The sequence below is a fragment of the Panulirus ornatus genome, chromosome 65 (assembly GCF_036320965.1).
Source record: "Panulirus ornatus isolate Po-2019 chromosome 65, ASM3632096v1, whole genome shotgun sequence".
In the NCBI taxonomy this organism is placed as follows: Eukaryota; Metazoa; Arthropoda; class Malacostraca; order Decapoda; family Palinuridae; genus Panulirus; species Panulirus ornatus.
Window position 1 is genome coordinate 8,708,128 of NC_092288.1, and position 25,425 is coordinate 8,733,552.

The window sequence follows — 25,425 nt, forward strand, 5'->3', positions numbered from 1 at the left end:
GAGCCCTCAAGTGAGAGCCCTCAAGTGAGAGCCTTCAAGAGAGAGCCCTCAAGTGAGAGCCTTCAAGAGAGAGCCCTCAAGTGAGAGCCTTCAAGAGAGAGCCCTCAAGTGAGAGCCCTCAAGTGAGAGCCCTCAAGTGAGAGCCTTCAAGAGAGAGCCCTCAAGTGAGAGCCCTCAAGTGAGAGCCTTCAAGAGAGAGCCCTCAAGTGAGAGCCTTCAAGAGAGAGCCCTCAAGTGAGAGCCTTCAAGAGAGAGCCCTCAAGTGAGAGCCCTCAAGTGAGAGCCCTCAAGTGAGAGCCCTCAAGTGAGAGCCCTCAAGTGAGAGCCCTCAAGTGAGAGCCCTCAAGTGAGAGCCCTCAAGTGAGAGCCTTCAAGAGAGAGCCCTCAAGTGAGAGCCCTCAAGTGAGAGCCTTCAAGAGAGAGCCCTCAAGTGAGAGCCCTCAAGTGAGAGCCCTCAAGTGAGAGCCCTCAAGTGAGAGCCCTCAAGTGAGAGCCCTCAAGTGAGAGCCTTCAAGAGAGAGCCCTCAAGTGAGAGCCTTCAAGAGAGAGCCCTCAAGTGAGAGCCCTCAAGTGAGAGCCCTCAAGTGAGAGCCCTCAAGTGAGAGCCCTCAAGTGAGAGCCCTCAAGTGAGAGCCTTCAAGAGAGAGCCCTCAAGTGAGAGCCTTCAAGAGAGAGCCCTCAAGTGAGAGCCCTCAAGTGAGAGCCCTCAAGTGAGAGCCCTCAAGTGAGAGCCCTCAAGTGAGAGCCTTCAAGAGAGAGCCCTCAAGTGAGAGCCTTCAAGAGAGAGCCCTCAAGTGAGAGCCTTCAAGAGAGAGCCCTCAAGTGAGAGCCCTCAAGTGAGAGCCTTCAAGAGAGAGCCCTCAAGTGAGAGCCCTCAAGTGAGAGCCTTCAAGAGAGAGCCCTCAAGTGAGAGCCTTCAAGAGAGAGCCCTCAAGTGAGAGCCCTCAAGTGAGAGCCTTCAAGAGAGAGCCCTCAAGTGAGAGCCTTCAAGAGAGAGCCCTCAAGTGAGAGCCCTCAAGTGAGAGCCCTCAAGTGAGAGCCCTCAAGTGAGAGCCTTCAAGAGAGAGCCCTCAAGTGAGAGCCCTCAAGTGAGAGCCCTCAAGTGAGAGCCTTCAAGAGAGAGCCCTCAAGTGAGAGCCCTCAAGTGAGAGCCCTCAAGTGAGAGCCTTCAAGAGAGAGCCCTCAAGTGAGAGCCCTCAAGTGAGAGCCCTCAAGTGAGAGCCCTCAAGTGAGAGCCCTCAAGTGAGAGCCCTCAAGTGAGAGCCCTCAAGTGAGAGCCTTCAAGAGAGAGCCCTCAAGTGAGAGCCCTCAAGTGAGAGCCCTCAAGTGAGAGCCCTCAAGTGAGAGCCCTCAAGTGAGAGCCCTCAAGTGAGAGCCTTCAAGAGAGAGCCCTCAAGTGAGAGCCTTCAAGAGAGAGCCCTCAAGTGAGAGCCTTCAAGAGAGAGCCCTCAAGTGAGAGCCCTCAAGTGAGAGCCCTCAAGTGAGAGCCCTCCAGTGAGAGCCGTCAAGTGAGAGCCCTCACGAGAGAGCCCTCACGAGAGAGCCCTCAAGTGAGAGCCTTCAAGAGAGAGCCCTCAAGTGAGAGTCCGAAAGTGAGAGCCCTAAAGTCGGTACCCTCTGGTGAGAGCCCTCAAGTGAGAGCCCTCAAGTGGGAGCCCTAAAGTTAGTGCCATGGAATGAGGGCCCTTGAAGTGAGAGTCCTCGAGTGAGAGCCTTCGAGAGAGAGGCCTGAAGTGGGAGCTCTCGAGTGAGAGCCCCTAAAACCACCACCTCCCGCTCTTCCAGTCTCTCTCTCTCTCTCTCTCTCTCTCTCTCTCTCTCTCTCTCTCTCTCTCTCTCTCTCTCTCTCTCTCTCTCTCTCTCTCTCACCTCCCCCCACCCCTCAAGGCCTCCCCAGCCCCCTCCCTCTCCCCCCCCTCGACCCGGAAGAGCAGGACAGGTCGACCACAAAGCATCCAATGTTGGGTAACTGTTGAGGGAAGAGGAGAGGGAGAGGTAGGGGGTTCTGGTGGGGGGAGGGGGATGGAAGAGCAAGAGGAGGAAGAGGAGGAGGAGGAGGGGAGTGGCCGGGGAGAGGGAGAGAGAGAGAGAGAGAGAGAGGTGCGGCCGGACGAGGCCCCGCCCTCCTACCACTCCCCGGCTCAGGTGATCCTCTCACAAGCAGCTGATGGTGGTGGATGGGGGGGAGGAGGTTGTGTGGTGGTGGTCCGGTTCCAGCAGGTGTAACAGGTGGTGTGTGTGCGTGTATGTGTGGCGTGTGCCGCCGGTAGTACAAGGTCGTAAGGCGTGTAGGAGCCATGGAGGGCGCGGCAGGTGCGCACAGGGCGTGTGTGGCCCCCTTCCTCGCCTGGCGTGGCCGGTGCTGCACCACCCCGACCCCGCCCGCCAATAGTTACCGCGCGCCCCATCAGTCTCGCGCTGTGCGTCGGCAGGTACGCTCGTGCGCCGCCCAACGGCCCCGACACTGCCGCGCAGTGACCACCCAGCCACCCGGCGGCCGTCCTCCTGCCGCCGCCGCCCAACATACCCTGGCCCGAAACCCCCCGCGGCGCTCTCAGGCCCCTCAGACGCAGCAGACGAGGACCTACGTTTGGTCCCCCTGGCCAGTCATCCCACCACCCTTCCTCCGATAGGCTCCTCCTGCCGGAGTACACGGGAGAGAGAAAGAGAAAGAGAGAGAGAGAGAGAAAAATATATATATATATCAACCTCTGGTGGTTTACTCGGTAGCAAGTGTTCGTGTTCGTGAGGCTCGTCCCAGTGTATGTATTGGAAGTGATGGTGGCCGCCCTGGCAGAGCAAAATTAAGAGAAAAAGGAAAAAAAAAAGGAAAAAAATATATATATGTATATGATGAATTAATTTCTCACGAAATGCCATGCCAGTTTGATTGGAAAAAAAAAATAGATTTATTATTTTTTTGTTGTGTTTTTTGTTGGACAGTATACGACCGTGAATTTGACCCGTGGATGATGTTTTGACCCGTGGATGATGTTTTGACCTGTGGATGGCCTTTGCGCTACCTGTTGATGAAACTCTTGGGTACCAGTAGGCCCCTGGGAGGACGGGGGCTTTGCTATGAAGGAGGAAAAGAGAAGAGAAGAGAGAGAGAAAAAAAATAGAAGTATGGAAGACCCCCCCACCTCCTCCTCCTCGACCACCACAGCACAGCACCACATCTGAACTTTCCTTTTCAGATGTTCATCCTCATAAGGTTCCGATTCACATGGGGAAATAAGGACAAGCTGGTCTATAAACTATACTGGCTGTAAAATGTTATGTTTAATCTTGGGGAAACTGGGGACAACTGCCTCCTCAATAGCCAGAGAGGGACGCGAAATGGCATATGTTGAGGGGCAGTGTGTGACGAGAGGGAATAGACTGGAAGTCGTCTTTCAGTCTCCCGATTCAAAGCTGTGCATTTGGTCATGTGTGTGTATGTGTTTGTGGTTGTGTATTGATGATTTTTTTTTTTCTTTTTTGTTTATAAACACACACACACGTAAGCATGCGTATACACGCGCCCCTCCAGCGTCAAGCCCGCGCGGTGCGACGAATTACCGGAAAAGACAAACCATCTGTTTCCACCCTGGCTGGCGCAAGGACCTCCCGGCGGATGATGGCTTAGCCGGACGCGGCGCCATGCCAGCAAGCTTCGCCAGCCGCAGTTGGGGGAACACAGGAGGAACAGGTTCAGCCTCTTCACCACACCTGTTGCCTCTATTTTCACACCTCTGTAGTCTGTCTGTCATGAACCCATGTGCTGTAGGACCGAACTGCTGTCGGTCGTTCAGTCTAGATACGTTCTCCACAGGGCCTCTTCTCATATAGCGCTAGATAGACACACGCAAAATAGAATGCTACACCCTTCCATCCTTTCTTGCTTGCTACAGACCCCACCATTCTTATCCTAAATACCTCTGGCTTAGAACTAGACACCTTGGAACACTGGCGAGGTGTTTTCGATCACCATGAAAGCCTGTGTGACCTATAAAAGAGCCTTGTCAATCGATGATAACAATCAGAGGAAAACTTATAAACTGGCTTCTTTTAGGCCTGTAATCACACACACACACACACACACCTGAGGCTAATAATCTTACCTCGTAATCAACGGCCTATGGTCACTAATTACAAACTGGAGATATGGATTAGGCACATGAGCCTTGTGATTACCTAACCTTTATTTCAAAGGCACACACTCCCGCTTCATACCTCTAAATAGATGTTGATGATTACGTGTCTCTAACTGCAACCCCGGTAGGTACACTTCCCTGACCAGATGATATGTACACCACCCTATGCACACCTGCACAAGCTTCGCTTCCATAACGCTGCAGTACACAGACCCATGATTCTATGACGGGAAATGTAACACACAAAAATCACACACGTGTACTTTGTATATTGCCTCTAATTACATATATATAACCTGTCATTAAGTCTCTTTGACTCCCACTCCCCTCCCCTCTCTCGGGCTGGGTGATGGGGAGGAAGGCGGTCTAAGCAGAGCGTCTCCTAACGACAGAGGAACAAGCTTTTTGCCATAGACAGTTCTTCGGGTTGACCCGAAAATGATTCGCGAGGAGAACAGCATTATCCCTTGCCCTAACCATTCGGGGTTTACTGTTGTTACTAACGTTCAGATGTGGGTAGCAGGGGCAGCCCCCTTCCTCTTCCCTAACCCCCTAGTGAAATGTGGCATTAACGTCTCCGTAGACTGTGTCGACACCCACCCACCCCCCTTTCTCCTGACGATGCCGACGTCGATAACCCGGAGGTGGTGGTGTAGGGTAAGGGAGCGCGGGGCGGCCCGATTGCCTTCCCTCGCCCTCGGACGCCACCCAGTGATTTCAACATCGTTGACAGTATTCAGTACGTCATTTCCCGTTTACAAATGTCAGGTGTCACGTCCAAGTGGTGTGTCGTGCGCAGTGCTGACTGCCGATGGAAACTTGACGCCGCCCTCGATCCTTGCAGTATATATATATATATATATATATATATATATATATATATATATATATATATATATATATGTAGACGAATTATTACTCTAAACCTTAAACTGATGATAGCCTACGTAGATATCTAGAGATAGGAGGAAAAAAAGATAAAATAGAGTCGCACATAGCCTAAATATTTTCAGTATTTTGATATTTGGGTGGGATTTTATAGGTGACTTTGTATTTCACGTACGTATATGTACTATTAAATGAATATTCAAATAATTGCCTTTTAACAAACAATTATTTTCGTGACAAGCATAATTGGGCTGCTCTGTTACTGGTGAAATATGTAAAGTTGTGGGTTTAAACGGTTCAGACAAATTAAAAAAAAAAGAAAAAGAAAAAGCCAATTCGCGTTTATACGCGTTATCTTCCACCGTTTATTATCTCAAGAGTCATGTACACTGGCATTACTTCAGCTCTCTACCTTGTCGTAACCCTCAAATCACATACTTTGGCATTACAACACTTATGGATTTTGTTATTATCTCCCGGTCGTATACTTTGACACTGCGTCAGTTATATACTTTGTCATTACTAGGGTCATATGTCCGTACTTTTCTTTATTACCTCAGTTATATACTTTCGTTATTACCTCAGTTATATACTTTCGTTATTGCCGCAGTTATATACTTTCGTTATTGCCGCAGTTATATACTTTCGTTATTGCCTCGGTCATGTATTTTGGTATTGCCTCAGCGCTACATTTTCGTGTCCAGTGATACAGAGTGAGGCAAGCGGAGATAAAAGCATATTTAATTGATGGATGGCACGTTCTACATATGTATGAATCAAAGAAGTTTTCTCCCCTTTATACATATATATATATATATATATATATATATATATATATATATATATATATATATATATATATATATATATATTGGAAAGGATCACATCTGACAAATATTTCTTTCTTATATATTCCCTGATGATGTGATTATTACACGAAAGTGCACTTGGGAACTTATCGTGTTTCAGTTCCCCTTGGACTCATACGAATATATATATATATATATATATATATATATATATATATATATATATATATATATATATATATATATATATATATATATATACATATATATATATATAATATATATATATATATATATATATATCAACAATATCTCTGTGGTACACACGCAGTTGATCACTTATTGTGATAAAGTATACGTAATATGTGACCCTGATAACCCGTTAACTCATGACCTCATTAACATATCTCTCGTTGTTAATCATACGCTGCGCTTATATTCGTTAACATTTTACCTGTAAATACACAACTTTGTCGGAAAGAATAACTGTTACTGACCATCGCAAATGTAAGAGGATCCAATTTCTTGCTAAGAGACAGGTCAATTTTTTTTGTGTGTGTGAGTTTGATAAGAGAATGGCTTACTCTCTCCCTGTGGCTTTCACTTCCAGTCTTTGGCATTTACACTTTCCACACACATTACACACAAGAGGACATGAAGAAAATTAAGCGGAGCCTCAGCTTTGTAGAAATGATAAGTTCAAAGACTGGAAGATATCATAGTATTCTTTTCTTCCATGAATCTTTTCTTGGAGTTCAGGACAATTTTTATTTTATAATAGGTAACTTGATTCCTTGGATTTTCTCGATATTTTAGTTTTATTGTTTTCTCATGATCACCAAGAACATCATTTTGTACTTGTGGTTTTTTTTTTCACTCATAATTCATGAGTTTGATTTCTTATTTCTTCTTCGAGACAAAACCTTTAGCATTAACTGTTGTCCTTATTCCTATTTCTAACCTTTTTATGTGTGTTTGTGTCATCGTCCTTATTTCTAGAACCCTCGCAAGTTAGAGTCTTATTTTTTTGTGTCATATTTCCCAGAATTACTTGTGCCCATACTTCAACGTCTATTTCCATCGTATTTATTTCTCTATCTCTACTTCTCCCTTGTGTTTTGAGGTTGACTTTCATCACACTGTTAGCTTTCTTCCTCGATGTATCAGACTCATTGCACATCTGGATTTATCTCTAGCCTTGTTCATGCCCTTATTCCTAGACTTTTGGATACATTACACGATTGCGTTCCTCATCATGCCGCCCTTGGCCGTATTTCCAAATATTCTCGGCCTTCATCCTAACTCCTCCCGTTGGTGCTTGGCCGTATTTCTAAATATTCTCGCCCTTGATCCCAACTCTTCCCGTTGGTGCTCTTAAGGGCCTTGCTGGCTGAGCAGACCAGTGTTACTAGTGTTCCTCGTGCCCAGAACCTTATTTCCAATCCTCTGAATATTGTCCCTATAGTCGTTGTCTCATTTCCAATCCTCTGAATATCGTCCCTATAGTCGTTGTCTCATTTCCAATCCTCTGAATATTGTCCCTATAGTCGTTGTCTCATTTCCAATCTTCTGAATATTGTCCCTATAGTCGTTGTCCCATTTCCAATCATCTGAATATTGTCCCTATAGTCGTTGTCTCATTTCCAATCTTCTGAATATTGTCCCTATAGTCGTTGTCTCATTTCCAATCTTCTGAATATTGTCCCTATAGTCGTTGTCTCATTTCCAATCTTCTGAATATTGTTCCTATAGTCGTGGTCCCATTTCCAATCTTCTGAATATCGCCCCTATAGTCGTTGTCTCATTTCCAATCTTCTGAATATCGTCCCTATAGTCGTTGTCTCATTTCCAATCCTCTGAATATTGTCCCTATAGTCGTTGTCTCATTTTCAATCTTCTGAATATCGTCCCTGTAGTCGTTGTCTCATTTCCATTCTTCTGAATATTGTCCCTATAGTCGTTGTCTCATTTCCATTCTTCTGAATATCGTCCCTATAGTCGTTGTCTCATTTCCATTCTTCTGAATATTGTCCCTATAGTCGTTGTCTCATTTCCATTCTTCTGAATATCGTCCCTATAGTCGTTGTCTCATTTCCATTCTTCTGAATATCGTCCCTATAGTCGTTGTCTCATTTCCATTCTTCTGAATATCGTCCCTATAGTCGTTCTCTCATTCCTGGGATATTCTTAGCGTTCTTGGCCTCATTCCTAGTGTTGCCTTGCCCCCTTGAATACTCAGCCACATGAGTTTCAGGTGTTTCATGATGTTTCGTGGTCTTGGTTTCAGGTATTGCTGTTGTCGTCGTCTGATATTCCAGGCCATGTTCTTGGTAATCTTCTCGTTCTCGATATTCCCAGCCTCTAAGACTTCAAGACCATGTTCTTGGTAATCTTCTCGTGCTCGATATTCCCAGCCTCTAAGACTGATCCACCTAATGCTGATCCTGATACCTCATACCTTATCATTCCAAGTGCTTCTGCTGTATTTTGGATTCTTAGGAGTATTCCAAATACCACTGATGCTCTTCCTGATACTCCAGGCCTTATTCCAAGTGTGCCTGATATTCTTAATATTCCTGCCCTTACTTTCAGTATTTGTGATGCTATACCTGATGTATGTGACCTTATACCTCACAATCCTGGTACCGTTCCTCATATTTCTGGGTTTTGCCGATTGTAGTCCCTGCCACTATTTCTGGCCCTGCGAATATCTCCGGCATCATTGCCAATATTGCTGCTCGGATTACTGGTCCAGTAAGCTAGAAATTATTTCCCGGTACCTCTGACCTTTTATGTCTGACCTTCCATGCATAGCACCTCTGCTCATGCCCCTGGCGCTGGAACGGGAGATCGTGAGGGATATGCCCGACCTGTCTGGCCCTTATTCCTGGCATGTCATTGTTGCTGTTGTTCTTCCTGGGTTGATGACGAGTGTGTCCCTGGGGCTCATTCCTCGACCAGTTCTCTCTCTCTCTCTCTCTCTCTCTCTCTCTCTCTCTCTCTCTCTCTCTCTCTCTCTCTCTCTCTCTCTCTCTCTCTCTCTCTCTCTCAGAAGAAGCTGGTCTTACTGTAAGCATTGCTACAGCTGTTTCTCGTAGTCCTTCCCCGTTCCCATCGCAGTCCTAGTTTTCGTGGCCTTATTGCTAGCAGCAGTTCCTGAGGTCCATGCTTATTCATTCACGTTTCTTTATTCTTATTTCTCGAATGCGAACCTTATGTCAAGTACTGTTAACTTAATTCCTGACACAATTAGCATTTGACAGTGCATCTGAAAGTGCGTCTCCTCAGATCCGGAAATCAGGGAGTGTGACCTGTTGACCTAATGACCGTGAACGCTCCCGCCCTTACGGAAGAACTAACGGGTTCGTTCGGGGTCAGCCAGACGGACGGACGGACCCCACAGGCAATAACTGGAAGCCGCGGGATAATTACGACGGACGTCGTAAATTGCGGTAAATTGGTATTCATAATGGGGCTAACTCGATCGCTAAGGCCTGCCGGGCAGGATAATGCTAATTAAATCTAAATAGTTAAATTGCAGGTGTCAATCTCTCAGGGGTGATGTTTATATACTCTGTCTGCGGCATCCCAGGCACACAGAGAGAGTCATCCACGGGAGTAAGCGTGTGGGGAGGGAAAGAAGACAGACACACCCACTCACACACACACACACACACACACACACTCACACACACACACACACTCAGGTCGTTCGAACAGTGCGGTGCGGTGCGGTTTCGGCAGGCGGTCTAAGCACTTTACAGACGTGATTCCAGCGAAGACGTTTGACGGTTGAGGATGTACGGTGTGTAGTAGGGTGAAGGAAATTCTCTCTCTCTCTCTCTCTCTCTCTCTCTCTCTCTCTCTCTCTCTCTCTCTCTCTCTCTCTCTCTCTCTCTCTCTCTCTCTCTCTCTCTCTCTAATGATATGTACTGACGCACGTAATCGACTATTCCATTCCCATATTATACACATGTGTTTAACTTTGTAAGCGCAAGTGTTTTGGGAGAAAAAAATAAGGAGCAGCAATATGCGACGTAGTGCTCCTTCTTGTGGTTCGAAACCTTTACGAGTATGTGTGACAGAGGGAAGGATGTGTGTCGTTCCTGTCGTAGAATTAAGTTGCGGAACTAGCTTGATAATTGGCTGCTTGGTCAAACGAGGCAGCGTTTAGCACTGTGGCAGATTACGTGGTAGCCAGTTTGATATGAATTTATCAAGGAAAGCCGTTCATTATTGTTATTGTAAATCCTTTATGAACAGGGCGAGCGTTAATATGAATAATTAATTACGAATGCAAATGTTTGCAGACTGCAGACTGCTGGCTGCGGTCATTAGCCTCCGGGAGGATTACGCTATCCCTGTGGGTCAGTATCTGCCATTGTTGCTCCTGATGGTATCAGCTCTCAGGTTTGGTAGCCCAGGCACTGGTAGCGGCTCCAAGGTCGGTGGAAGCCACGACAAGCGCTGCTGTGGTCACCAGATTAACACGTACTTGATCTACCGCACATGGATGTAGTTGCTCGTCCAGTGGGGTTAGATTCTAAAGTATTTTGGCACTCGACGAACTTCCTAGTACTGATACCTAATTATCCCCTCCCCCTCACCTCAACAATCCCTGAAATGACGGTCGTCTCTGGAGGGCTGCCCAACCCAACCCAACCCAACCCCATCACCACTGCAACCCGAACGTAGCGCAGAAGCAGATTGGCCCTTCGTATGTGACCCTGAATGTGGGTCATGGTCGCCTGAAGAGGAGCGAATCGGCTTAAAGTACTGACCCGGTGAAGGTGTGTGCCATTTTGAGATGAGAGTCTTCACGCGAAGTCACATCATGGTCGTGATCGCAAGACATCATGGTTGTGATCTCTTCACGCGAAGTCGCAAGATATCATGGTCGTGATCTCTCTACGCGAAGTCGCAAGACATCATGGTCGTGATCTCTTCACGCGAAGTCGCAAGGCATCATGGTCGTGATCTCTTCACGCGAAGTCACAAGACATCATGGTCGTGATCTCTTCACGCGAAGTCGCAAGACATCTTGGTCGTGATCTCTCCCACTATCTCTCAGTAATGCACAGTGCATGTCGTGATGCTGGTGATTACATGCAGCATGGCTTAGAGGAATGACTGACGAACTCCACCAGTCGATACCCATGACCTCAGTGACCTTGAGTCACGGCAGAGGTCAAGGTTCATACGACCCTAAGCAGTTCCCACACTGCTATTGTTTACACGCAAAATGTTTAAAGTGGGTTGCCTTGATATTGCCTGCGTTTGAATAGGGTTCATCTTGGCCCTTCGGCTGTGCATACAGGTCGAGACGAGGATGCGAGTGTGTGGAAGACATTGCGACAGACAAGGTGAGGACTTAGTGCGAACACTTAATGCATTATTTGATCGATGATGTCGCGCTCACTATATCAAATTGACCTCTGACCTCAATGACCTCGAACCAGTGCGAATTTCAGACACGGTGTCGCAACCTGTTCAACAACAATAACGACCACACCCCCCCCCCCTCCCCTCACTCCCCCAAGAGACAGCGACTGTGCGCAACAAGTCAGAGGTCAATAACACCAGCCGACTCCCCCTTCCCCTCCCTCCTCCCTCAGCCGTCGTGGCCCAAGCAACCCTCGGCGAGGCCCGCCGAAGTGAGCCACAACGGACGGTGGCTGGGCTTGGAGACAGGGTGGCCTCAGGGGCGGACGGCCTCCACAGACATCAAAAAATATACATGTGTATCTATAAGAGCCACAGAGACGCCAAATACGATAGTTTCAATCCACCGTACGATCCAGCGGATGTTATGAAAAGCAACGCAAGATGATGCCCCTTCTTCAGGACATGGCTGATTATTCCCGAGCGTTCGTCTTCGTCGTCACTCCTGAGAGAAACGACTCCCGTGTAAGCATTCCCCCCCCTCCCTTCCTCCCTTACACCCCTCCTCCTTTACTACCATACCAACCAACACCCCACCCCACCCTCTCACCCTATACGTTCTGCTGGTCTCGACGGGTTACCACAACCCAACGACCAACCATCACAAACCACCGACACGAACCCCGCAATGACGGACGGTACTCGTCTGACGGACTGTTGCTGTGTCCTGGGTGGTTCTGCTGATGATGATGCAACAGGCCGTGTGCGTTAACTACCGTCCCACGCATACGCGACAGCGAGCGTAACGCTACTCGTCACTGCCCCTTCTACCACGCGACACTTCGTCACCGCCCCTTCCTGCCACTGCACGACACTTTAATGATAACAGCGGTGCTAAAAATGACGATGATAATCACATTAATTGAGGCTCAGACTCGTTATCGTGGATTGGTCCAGCGGATATTGTTGTACGAAACAGAAAGATTACGCCACATTTCAGCGTCCGTGACAAAGCCTTGTGAGGCGGGGGGGGGGGTAAAAACAAACCACGCACGCGTGTGACACCGTCCGCTGGCGATACAGATGTTTAAACGATGTTGAAAAGCGAATCAGTCGAAAACAAAAGAGTCGTTGAGCATTATGTTGCTTTGTAGAAAAGATTAAGCTTGATTAATTGTGCTCCTGTCCCTCCCTCCCACTTCCCCTGGTCAGCGACCAGTTCACCGTGGCCTGTCATGCTTTGTTGAGGCAAAACGCTTACTTGTCATGCCTCTCATACGTCACCTTTTGTCAGGCCCATTTAACAAAAGATTTTTTTTTTTTTTTTTGCTCTGCATTTAGAGAGATTTTTTTTTTCATTTTCTAAAATTCTCGGCCGACAATTGTGTGCAGACGTTCATGCATAGGCCCTCAAGAGTAACAAACCAGCTTGTTCAGAATGTATTGTCCTAAGCAAATACACCACACAGAAACCATGTTGGTATTGAGTGATTTCGACGAAGGAACTGTGTACACACACACAGACACACACACACACACATACACACACACACACACACACACACACACATATATATATATATATATATATATATATATATATATATATATATATATATATATATATATATATTGGAAAGGATCACAGTTTTGCGCGTGATCAAGATATTCGTCTCTTCGATGTACATCAACTGACTGTTATATTTCTCTCTTGTGTCTCCCCTGATGATGTGATTATTACACGAAAGTGCACTTGGGAACTTTTCGTGTTTCATTTTCCCCGTGGACTCATAGGAATATATATATATATATATATATATATATATATATATATATATATATATATATATATATATATATACTGTTATAAGGCATTTTTCTGTTAGTCAATGACCTTTAAGATCATTATGACAAACCATCAGTTCGGCTTCGAGTCAGGCCAACCCTGTGAACACGTCGACCCTCATTGTCCTGCGACATTGGAGGGGAGGAGACAGGGAGCGCGTTGTACCGTGTGCACCGCTAAGAGCACACGCCATGTGTCATGTGTTATTGTGGGGGGAGGTAGGTACACACAGTGGCAGCAGCTGATGGTACGTGACACACACACACATACACACACAGCCTGTTCAGTGAGGGACACCCGTCTTTCTGCGCCTGACAGGGGTGCTGGGAATTAATGTTTTGTTGTTGTTTTTGTTGCTGTTGTTTGTTTGTTTGAAGCAATATGGAATTCGCCCCGTGATGCATTCAGTGCGGCGCGGTGTCTCTCCTGAACCCACACGTCTGTGGTTCGAGGTGGCCCAGGTGATGTTAACTCCAGGTTAGGTCCGGTGTTTTCTTTTGGACGTGTCTCAGATCCTATGGCGAGGGAACTGTCCCATTTGCATAGCTGGAGACCCATACTCTCTCTCTCTCTCTCTCTCTCTCTCTCTCTCTCTCTCTCTCTCTCTCTCTCTCTCTCTCTCTCTCTCTCTCTCTCTCTCTCTCTCTCTCTCTCTCTCTCAAAATATCCCTATCTCTCAATATCTCTATCTCCTGGGCCAGTCATGTATCCCACATCTGCACACAACCCATCATTTCGTGATAATATCCCAAGGGCCATAAGGTCTGCAGGTTGTAGATAGCGTAAGGAAGTAGAGTGTAGACCCTTCATGGGTGATGGTATACCTGGGGAGGACGTGTGCGACGAGGAGTGAGTGTGCTGTGCGTCTTGGTGGTTCATCTTCCAGGAGGCATTTGATTCTGTTACGTTTTTTTTTAAGATTTTCTTTCAACAACGTTCGGGGCGTCTGACGTAATTCTACCAATTTTCTTCTCTGTTTTTTTTTTTCTTCAGAAATCATTCCCTCAGTGGACATAAAAAAAATTGTTCTTGTCATTAACTTGGGGGCAAGTCATAACAGAATGATATACAGACAAGAATTCCGAGGCTACAATATAGCGGACATTACAGGAAAAATAACCAAACTTATTCAGAACCAACGTAGATCTTGAATTTAAATGATGGTAAAACATTTTTAGAATTCGTAGACGTATTAATAATTTGGCTACATATCTGGTTACTCGGGAGGTCGAGATATCTTCATGAATATTGAAGAGCTGGGGTTGGAAACCAGTCTGTGGGGGTCAAGTCCCTCTCCCGTAAACTGAATGTAGGATAAGAAATTATAAGTTGTGGTGTTCAAGCGAACTCGGTATCTTAGTGACCCACCACATCAATATGTGTGACAGATGTTCCAGTGATATTTCACACACACACACACACACTCACATACCGCTGACTAACTGAACTACAAATGACGTGTTTATATATATATGTATATATATATATATATATATATATATATATATATATATATATATATATATATATATATATATATATATATATATATATAATCAGCATTCTAACACCATTAATTTAATACTAATGAATTTTTCAATTCCGGAAGCCATAAGTTTTTGCCATTGGACTGCACTCTCCAAGCTGAGGTCATGCATGAATCCAATTATATCTGATGTTCAACACAAGAGTTATTTGCCCACACATTTCCACACATAATGTCCACATTAGTTAGTGGTTTGTGTAAGCAACGCTCACACGAAGATACACGCGTCTTTCATGCTGTGGACTGTGTCTGGCTTGTGGAAGGTGGGTTGCTTGTGGAAGGTGGGTTGCTTGTGGGAGGTGGGTTGCTTGTGGAAGGTGGGTTGCTTGTGAAAGTGGATTGTTTGTGGCAGGTGGGTTGCTTGTGGCTTGTGGAAGGTGGATTGCTTGTGGAAGGTGGGTTCCTGAGGCTTGTAGTAGATGGGTTGCTTGTGTAAGGTGGGTTATTCTGAGCTTGTGGAAGCAGTTCGATGATTTTTCAGAGGAAACGCATAAATGCAACAAGAATCGATAAGGAAAGTTATGAAAGCAGGAATGCCATACGGTCAATAATAATAACCTTGGGATTTTTAGAAGGTACTTAATAGACCAATTATGTAGTTAATAATAGAGGATACCCAGTCAATGAAAATTGGACTTCCCAACAACATCAATGAAGCCTCATGGCTTTATTTTCTCACTACTGTAACAAACTCGTCGTGGACTGAGCACTGAGAACCGTAAGCTGGCAGACAGTGGTAAGAGATGTGTCACAAGACTTGACATTCAGTGAATTTCGCCTCAGTGCACTGGAAAATGATGGGAAGTACCACTTGACGTAATGATGTCTTAGGAAAACGATATTAATGGTTGATAGTTATCATGGCTCCTGTAGCGGTAACAGATCCTCCGTTATTCAAAGGAAAATTTTTTTTTCATATTCATATGTATATAACGAATGAGGTAGAAGAAAAGAATATCAAGACCCTGTATCGTCAGTTTAGACTTACGAGGAGCCTTTGATTAAGTTGTGCAAAGAGAGATGGTTGGAGAATCACACAGCTGGATGAAAGGCTGACCAGCCAGCAGGAAACACCAGGTTGCATGAAGTGCACCACAAGGGTCGGTCTTTTTTAGGGGGCAAATTTCCAAAAGTCTCTTGATAGGACGAGGGACGGAATGCGAGAATAATCACAAGAGTATTGACAGATGACCTTCGACTCAAAGATGACCTGGTCCAAGAAGCAACAAATCTGAGGTGAAATATACGTATTCCGAGGGAAGAAATGAAGAAGGCTCTTCTTCTCAAGGGGAGAGGATGAACATTCGTAGAGGTACAGTAACATACCAGTTATACTACTGTTATGAACGACTCAAGAGTCAAGTATTGCTGCCGCTTACCTCCTCCAAAAGAACTATAAGCCAAGCCTCTCAAGTATCCACTGATGGAAGCCGCGCCATACAACATGAGACACAATGTTAACCTCCCATTGCTCGCTGTTGAGACCATGTCTTAGATACGCTGTTAGCATTTCGGTCCCCAGTTTGTAAATACAGAACCTGAAAAGAATCGTGAGACGCCTTGGAGATTAGAGGCAACGACGTTATAAATACCAAAAGAAAACGAATAGACAGAGTCACATCGGACGAGATGAAGAGAAGTGGAGCTGCTTTCTCTACGGGGGTAAAGTGAGCCAAGGGTTGATATGATGGAAGTTTTTACACCTTTTTTTTTTAAGGTATGCAAGCACTTCGGCGAGTGGTATCGCTATGTGAACCTCTTTAGTGAGCGGAGGGGAATTCTCTGGCCGTGGTCTGTAAGGGCATGAAATCATCAAGGGAAACCTGTCTAACATTACACTAGGTGCAAGAACCCGACCGCTGCCGGGTCGTGGAGCGACTATCAACTGAGGAGCAGCGGAATCGTTTACGGAGAAGCCGCGCGATCATTCTAGGAAGTAAGAGACCTTCGTTGGAGAGAAAATTAATTAGGGTCCCATTTCCCCAGCGTAGCAACCACCCCCTTTCCCACCCTCTCTGAACACTGCTTAGTATGTTCCCCAACAACCCCCCTCTGTGCTCTCTCTCTCTCTCTCTCTCTCTCTCTCTCTCTCTCTCTCTCTCTCTCTCTCTCTCTCTCTCTCTCTCTCTCTCCCCCCAGACTATAGCCAGCTAGAGTGGTGCTGAACTCCGTCAATCGGTCTTCATTATAAGTATAAACCGCGCCGCGGCCTACATTATTTTGACTGCTATTCCAAAACTCGGCCTTCCATAAATTACCCGGAGGTGCAATATAATCATATTATGGTGTAACGTGCAAGTAGCGGTCAGGATTGGCCAGGGACTGGGGATTGGAGGAGGGCGTAAGAGGGATTGGAGTTCGGAGGAGAGCGAAGGAAAGGAGAAAGAAGAGGAGGAGGAGGAGAGGGTGATTGGGGCTAGGGAAGAAGTGAGGATTGGGAGTTGGTGTTTTAAAGGGGTGAGAGGATTGGGTAAGGAGGATTGGTAAGTAGAAGGAGAGGATACGGGGATTTGGGAATGATTAGGGATGGATGTAAGTGATGAGAGTAGCAAGGATAAGAGGGAGGAGAGATGAACATTAGATTATGGCGAATGATTTTTTTCAAGAAAATGTTCGAGGATAGGTGAGAGAAATGGGGCAGGAATGATGAACTCCATATCTAGAGGACAGAGGGAATGTGTGGATAGATAAATAGGGCAGATAGACAGGAAAATGTGTGTGTGTATCAGAGTAGAAATAGGAGGAGCTGGAGGCAAGTTTGATAAGTCAAAGATGTCTTTGTGCTCATTTTCAGGACAAATATATTTGGTCGTGCCCTTTTAAAAGGCGAGTGGGCAGGTGTGTTCACCCTAAGGAGTAAGATAAGGCATTCAGTACGTAATAGACTGGAAAGAAAAGAAGTAGGTCGTGAGCAGTGAAGGAGAATCTATACTTATCTGAAAAGGTTCAAGGACTAAGAATAGAGATGTTTATACTTAATGGATTGAAAGATAAGGGAGTTTTGCCTTTACAGTGTTGAAGGAGGCGTTGTGCTCAAACTGAAGAGATCCAGATACAATGTACTTTATCATTATTATTATTTTTTTTTTTTAAGGTAGAAGAGAGGTGTTGTTTGTATTTAGAGGGTATATCATAAAGGTCGAAGACCATTCAAAAAGGCCTGACAGGGAGAGAGAGAGAGAGAGAGAGAGAGAGAGAGAGAGAGAGAGAGAGAGAGAGAGAGAGAGAGAGAGAGAGAGAGAAGGAGGAGGGTGGGTGGGTGGGTGGGCAGTTATGAGGGCCTGGGTTAAGAGGCTGAGGGAAGGACAAACGAGTGGGTGGGCCGGTGAGGCTCAGGTTAAGGTTACTCTGAAAGAGTCATGAGCCTAAGTGACGAAGACTTGTGCTCAGCAGGATCTAGCGGCATGAATAACGTATCTGGGATTGACTCCTTTCTTTTTTCTTCATCTTCTTCCTCCTCCTCGTTCTCTTCCATTTTTGTCTCCCAGTGCACGTTCTCCTTCCGATTTCTTATTGCACTTTGCCTCTTCCTCCTTATTGTTTTTTCGTATGGTAATTCTTCTCCTTTCTACTTTTCTTTGATTTTTTTTCTTTTGTGGCTTTGTGGTTTACCTCCTTCTCATTCTTCTTCTTGTTCTTCTTCTCCTTCTTCTTCTTCTTCTTCTTCTTCTTCTTCTTCTCATCTTCTTTCTGTTCTTCTTCATCTCCTTCCTCTTTTCCCCTCCTCCTCCTCCGCCTCCTTTCCCTCGTCCATTCGCTCGTCCACCTTCCATTCATTCCTCATCTTCTTCAAATCCTCATCTATCCCCTCCCCGTGCGCCTCCCTCCCCACATGCACTTCTTGTCGGTGGGTCAAGTAGACAAGAAAAAGAGGAAAGAGGAGCTACAGAGGAACCCGCGTGCTTCCAACCTGAGGGCGAGAGAGAAACAGATACGAAGATGAACGAAGAAGAAAGTGCTATATATATCTGAGGAGGATTTTCCCCGAGTTCGCTGGTATTCTGAAGCAGAAATTAGCGTCTTTCCTCATTAGTTAAAAGCGCCTAGATGGTAACGTGTGTGAGCGAGGGAAGGAGAGGAGAGGGAGGGGAGTGAGTGAGGAAGAGAGAGACATGGGACGTCTGAGGACTTAATGGTGTGAACCAAGTTCAGTGATCCCTTGGAGAGACGGAGATACAGCAGATACTGGTGAGAGATACTGTTAGAGGCGAGAGAGAGAGAGAGAGAGAGAGAGAGAGAGAGAGAGAGAGAGAGAGAGAGAGAGAGAGAGAGAGAGAGAGCAGTTGCTGGTGAGAGACAGCTGAGAGATACGACTGAGGTGCACATAGAAAAACCTAGTGTCCCACGATGTGGGACGCCATATGTCTCACCTGTGGATCCCGTGGTGTGTCGTTCGTCCTCCCAAAGAGAGAGAGAGAGAGACAGATATTCGTAATCACAAATCATTGTTCAGTCGCTTTATTTACCGTGACGTAGCAAGAGAGAGGTACTGATGGCGGTATATCGAGGCAGTGAATTACACGGAGACACTGCAGGAGGAGCTACTTAACAGCAGTGCCAGGACAGTGAATGGCACGGAGACACTGCAGTAGAAGCTACTTATCAACAGTGTCAGGACAGTGAGTGGCACGGTGACACTGGTCGTAAAGCTTAGCCTTTCATATTCCAGAGGAAGGGATGATGGTAGGGGCTACATGTATACTGTGACAGGGGCTACATGTATACTATGATAGGAGCTATATGTATACAGTGATAGGGGCTACATGTATACAATGATAAGGGCTACATGTATGCTATGATAGGGGCTACATGTATACAATGATAGGGGCTACATGTATACATGCTCGGTATTCAGAGGGTGTTAGGCAAGCCCGTTAGGATCTAGGAGAGGGTGGAATAAAAGGTGAGTGGATTTGATACATCTAATCCACATGTGTTGTGGAATAACCCAGCACGGTGGCGAACAGAGCCTCTAGCTTTAGTCTGGTGAGACAACCTGGAGTGGGTTTTACGTCAGATCAATGAACGGAAAAGTAGCGAGGAGGATAAGGAGGGTATTGGACAATGCCGGGAGAGGTGGGGGGGAGGTGGAATGAAGGTAATGGCTGCGGGTCGATGGGAAATGCATACCCTCGCGCTGAGCTTCGTAAAGAAGAGGTGTGGCCGTGGAAGGGATGAGGTACTCCCCTTCCGTAGGGAGGGAGTGCTTGCGCTTCCTCGTCCTGGTCCTTGACGGAGTTCCCGGCAGTTCGTTAAGAATCGAGATCTTGAAGGCCATGATTGTGGCCCCGCCTGGATATTTTGGTGTGATGTTCCTTCGACCTGTGGTGATACCTCCAGATCGGAGAGCTCCTTTAACCACAGCTTGTAATGACAGCTCTCCCGCACGTGTGTGTGTGTGTGTGTGTGTGTGTGTGTGTGTGTGTGTGTGTGTGTGTGTGGTGTGTGTGTGTTCTTTCCATCCTTTAATAGGAAAAAAAGAAAAGAAATGAAGGTCGTATTGATCGTATTGAGAGGTCTGTAAATACCATGTTCAAGAGAGATGATGAAGAAAGGAAGAAATCTCATGGTTCTTTCATTACTGGTCCTTGTGGTCTTTACTCACAAAAGGCGGAGTGTTATCGCAAGTCCTCGGGTGTTATTAAGTAATCTGGGGCGTGGACCTTATCTGTGAGAGATTTGCCTGCTAGATAAGAACGCATGTGGGAATGTCAACGTGTTAAGCTACGTTCTTTAGACTAGACGATATTTGTGGCATTATCTAAGCTAACGAGTGAGGTGTGTGTTATTTATTTAAGCAGCTGCCACACACGTATCATCTCACAGTTGTGGTAACCACTTCATTATAAGTATGTAGTGCAAAACATACGTCGGAAAATCAATTGGGAATTGCGTCAGGTCTACGGATACCAACGGGAATGGAAAGAACACAAAGGAGCTGGTGCTCAGTCAAACATCCAGCAGGGAACTGAGCGGTGACTCTTGAGTCTTACACATAGGGACTCGTGAGTGTGTCAGGGTGAGTAAGGGAGCCAACTAGGGTGATGCAATGTGACCTGAGGGTGTTCCTCACTCCACTCCAGCCTAATTAGGGATCCCTGGCTTATTAGCGGGATGTGGTTAGCTTACGAGAGGCTTATAGCACTGTAATGAAGGACGCCAGCACCTGGCATGTGAGTGATTATTGTACAGTTTTCTCTCCCCCCCCCCATACTAGATCCTCGTTTCTCGCCTTAGCGAGGTAGCGCCAGGAACAGGCGAAGAAAGGCCGCATTCGCTGTCATCCATTACCATGCTGTCATTTGCAATGCCCCGAAACCACAGCTCCCTATCTACAATCAGACCCCACGGTCCTTTCCATGGTTTCCCCAGCCGCTTCACATGCCTTGGTTTGGTCCATTGACAGGACGTCGACCCCTGCATATATATATATATATATATATATATATATATATATATATATATATATATATATATATATATATATATATATATCTTGATAGAATACCCTTTTAAAACACCTTGACAAGAGAATGTTAGAAACCGTACTCAACTCGTCCTGTCTCTGGCCTGGAGGCCGCATCGCCAATCTAGGTCCCTTCACTTAGGCAGGCATACAGGGGGTTTTGCTGGTGAGGGCAAACGGTGTGAGAGATATAGCTGTAACCGAGCTTAGGGGGGAAAGCCTGAGCTACAGGGGAGAGAGAGAGAGAGGAGGGATTGTTCGCAACACGACACTCTGTTGAAAGACAGAGGAACGAGGAGGGGGACTTCCTGACTTTTAAGGTGTGTAATGGAGTCGATAACCTCGATGTGGAGTGGTGTCTCTGTGAGCCAGGTGGAAGGGAAACTGCTCAGTAGCGGTGCACAGCTCCAAGCTGGGTTGGGCAGGCGAGAGGCAAGGAAAGTGTGGAGGAGGAACGGTTTCTAAACATCAAGGTATGATATATATATATATATATATATATATATATATATATATATATATATATATATATATATATATATATATTCCATTACGAGAGATGCTCGGAAGCACCAGCAGTAAAGCGAGATATACCCGTTGATATCTTCATCCTGCCTCCGTCTCCTTGTCTCCTGTCCTCTTGTACCACTGGCCTGACGGAGGCGCTGACGAGGAGACAGTAATTAAGGCCGGATGTCACTCTTGGATGTTAAGTGTCTCTGAAGGGAATTAATTATGACACCAGGTGTGTGTTTGTATGTTAATTACCATATATATATATTGACCAAGAGGATATATGTGTCGGAGGTGGAGGGAACGAGGAGAAGAGGGAGACCAAATTGGAGGTGGAAAGATGGAGTGAAAAGGATTTTGTGTGATCGGGGCCTGAACATGCAGGAGGGTGAAAGGAGGGCAAGGAATAGAGTGAATTGGAGCGATGTGGTATACAGGGGTTGACGTGCTGTCAGTGGATTGAATCAAGGCATGTGAAGCGTCCGGGGTAAACCATGGAAAGCTGTGTAGGTATGTATATTTGCGTGTGTGGACGTGTGTATGTACATGTGTATGGGGGGGGTTGGGCCATTTCTTTCGTCTGTTTCCTTGCGCTACCTCGCAAACGCGGGAGACAGCGACGAGGTATAAAAAAAAAAAAAAACAAAAAAAAAAAATATATATATATATATATATATATATATATATATATATATATTATATATATATATATGTGTGTGTGTGTGTGTGTGTGTGTGTGTGTGTGTGTGTGTGTGTGTGTGTCCTCTACCAACAAATTTCATCCGCTTCATCCAAAAATACAACTCACTCGCCATGTCATCCACTCTCTCAAAGCCGAACACAACATGAATGGAAATCATCCTAAACAAAGCATTCAGAACAATCACCGGTTGCCATCAACAACGGAGCAAAAAATTCTTATACAATTGCATGTTCGGCATCCAATCCTAGTGCAACAACATTTGACCCCTCCCACTCAGGTTACTTCATAACTTACCCCAACCTGAAGCAGACATCTTACACTTACGAAACATAACCACGCAGCTCCTCTCTCCCAAGCAGACACGGGAATAACAAAGCGCATTCACAGAATAATGACTCGTTAAACACTAAGCAATGCTCCGCCCACATACCCCCCCAGCACAACACATCATTAAACTACACTCCACCAGACATACCCTCACATGAAACTACTCTCCCCAGACATGTAAGGGCTACACTTTCTTTGCTACGCCGTGGGCATCACCCGTCGCTCCAATAAGACCACACAGGTCCAAGACGCGTCTTCCTCGCTGAAGTTAATGAACACTTTACTCATCGCTTGACTTTCACTCAAACAACAGGCAATAAAAACACATCACCGGGTCTCTTGATGCGTGGTTGCTCCCGGGGGACATGGCTGGCTTCCCGAGAGCTCTGGGAACCAATAGGATTCTTATGTATATATATGACGTCCATATAACAAATTAATCTTAGGGTTTATCATGAAGGCATCTCCTAAGGCATCGATGTATGAAGGCCCTGTAACCCCTGCTTGTGTGTGTGTGTGTGTGTGTGTGTGTATAAACAAGAAAGAAGAGACCAGACTTGGGTTTGGTTCTGTCCATCTGTCCTCACACGTCCGTTCGCTGAATCGTTTCATATTAACATGAACTTTGACCCCGCGACTCTTGTCGTCCGGTCTCAGCTCGGGTCCAGAGGTGGAGCGGACACGTGGTACATCTGCGTGTGCCCTGCTGGACGACTTTGAAGTTTCAGTGCGGGAATTTTCGTACGTTTTCGACTTGGCAGATTTTATTTTGTTGTTAATGCTTCTTTCGAAGTTGGGAGTCGTTACAGCCCTGGTCTAGACTGGTGAGGCGACAGTGCCTTTGCTCAAATCGCGACTCCTGTCGATCACACCTGACAAGAGTAATTCCTTTTTCTCTTTAACTCGGCCTCCAATTTGCATACCGAGTGAGGTGGGTGGAATATGTCCGCTGACGATTATTCACAAGTGTTTTATTCACCGGATAACCTAGGTCAAGGCTTCGTCTGGTTGTGGTCAACGAGACGGTGGTCACGCGCAAGGTTTGTTAAGTCCAGGATGAGAGGCGAGGCTCACGTGACTAGATTAATATTGCTGTTGGGAGCTGGTCGGATGTGGGTCATTTATGGTGATGAAGAGATTTTTAAATCGTGACGATTGTGTTCGAACTTCAGAAGAGGATGGCTCGCTCTCTCTCTCTCTCTCTCTCTCTCTCTCTCTCTCTCTCTCTCTCTCTCTCTCTCTCTCTCTCTCTCTCTCTCTCTCTCTGCTTCGGAGCCGCCGATGGTGTGTGTGAAGTTGTGGATCATTGGGAAGACAGTCGCAGTGGCGAAGTCATGGGGATTGATGTCATAAGGAAGGGTGAAGTCATTGGGACTGAAGTCATAAGTAGTGATGAAATCTCTAGGGTTCGATGGGAATGAAGACCATCCCTTATCACTCTGAGGTCATCTAGCACCACACATTTTTTACTCAGTTCTTCACCGTCATTCAGAAGCACTGGATTGTTCTCTTACCTCAGTTTTAAGTATACTGAAACAGTCTCTTACCTCAGTTTTAAGTGTCTTGAAACAGTATGTAATGTGATTGCTCCAGTGTGGCAGATTGGGTTCATACATGAGGGATGTTCACAGCGGCCGCCGTCATCGTTAGGGGCGTTGGCAACCATCGTATGTGTCGCATCTGTCATGATTTAGGTTTCATTTACAGCTCCCTCAAGATGCTTGTTAGCTGCTGCTGCTGTTGCTGTTGCTGTTGCTGCTGCTGCTGCTGTTGCTGTTGCTGGTGGTGTCGACCGCTGCTCCTGTGGCCCTCACAGTCCTCTTCATTATCCTGAGATTGCCCCACAGAACGAACCTCTTCACTGGCCGAGTTCACAAGAGCGGACTGTATGTCATCTGCTGAATCATGAACACCACCATTGTTCCAAGGAAGATAAACAGACTTGGTTTGGGTCACACACACACACACACACACACACACACACACACACACACACACACACACACACACACACACACACACACGACACCAAATCTCGTTTTCTGAGAATCCTACAAATAGCTACGTGTCGTGCATTGTTCATAAGGGCATTACACATTGAAGGACGTGCAGGGGGCTGGGGGTAGGTAAGGGTAGAACAAGAAAGAACACGGGCGGGGACAAAGAGAGAGTGAGGGAAGAGAGGGAAAAAATAAAGAGAGAGAGAGAGAGAGAGAGAGAGAGAGAGAGAGAGAGAGAGAGAGAGAGAGAGAGAGAGAGAGAGAGAGGAAAAAACATCTCGCGCCACAAAAGTGAGAGAAGATGTGGGCGTCAGTGGGGTAAACAGAGGCGAGAAGCAGAGAGTGGTATAGGGAACGACGAGAATGGGGAGGAAGGGGTGTGTGGCAGGTGTGGTGCCTCCAGAGAGAACACAGGAAGATACCATACACCAGAGGGGGAAGGGGCGAGGAACAGGGAATGGAACTAGTAACTAAGGAAGGAACCAGTGTAGGAAAATGTATGTTGTTTGGACAAGTGGAGCACTTGTAACTGTTGCCTGCGAGTATATATATATATATATATATATATATATATATATATATATATATATATATATATATATATATATGTGTGTGTGTGTGTGTGTGTGTGTGTGTGTGTGTGTGTGTGTGTGTGTGAAAAGGGTTAAAGAGATGGAGAAATAAGAAGAGGAAAAAGAATTGAGTTTAGAGAGGGAGGGAAACCCCCTTTAAAAAAAGGGCCTTTGAGGGTAGAGATCCCCAAAGCCTAGTCATGCAGGGAAAGAAGCAGACATCACAACACTCTACCC

The 25,425-nt window shown here is 46.1% G+C and overlaps 1 protein-coding gene across 3 annotated transcripts in view; it reads left to right on the forward strand.

The window, feature by feature from the left end:
- Positions 1–25,425, forward strand: part of LOC139746517 (uncharacterized) — an 867,914-nt gene that overhangs the window by 506,835 nt on the left and 335,654 nt on the right. Inside the window, exon 1 of one of the 3 annotated variants that reach the window (XM_071657832.1) lies at positions 2,100–2,762. The exons of 1 other annotated variant lie outside the window; for it this stretch is intronic. The gene's annotated coding sequence lies outside the window, so the exon portion shown is untranslated. Of the gene's footprint in view, positions 1–2,099; positions 2,763–25,425 lie in introns of those variants that run through there. One more of the 3 variants, XM_071657833.1, reaches the window with a different exon arrangement.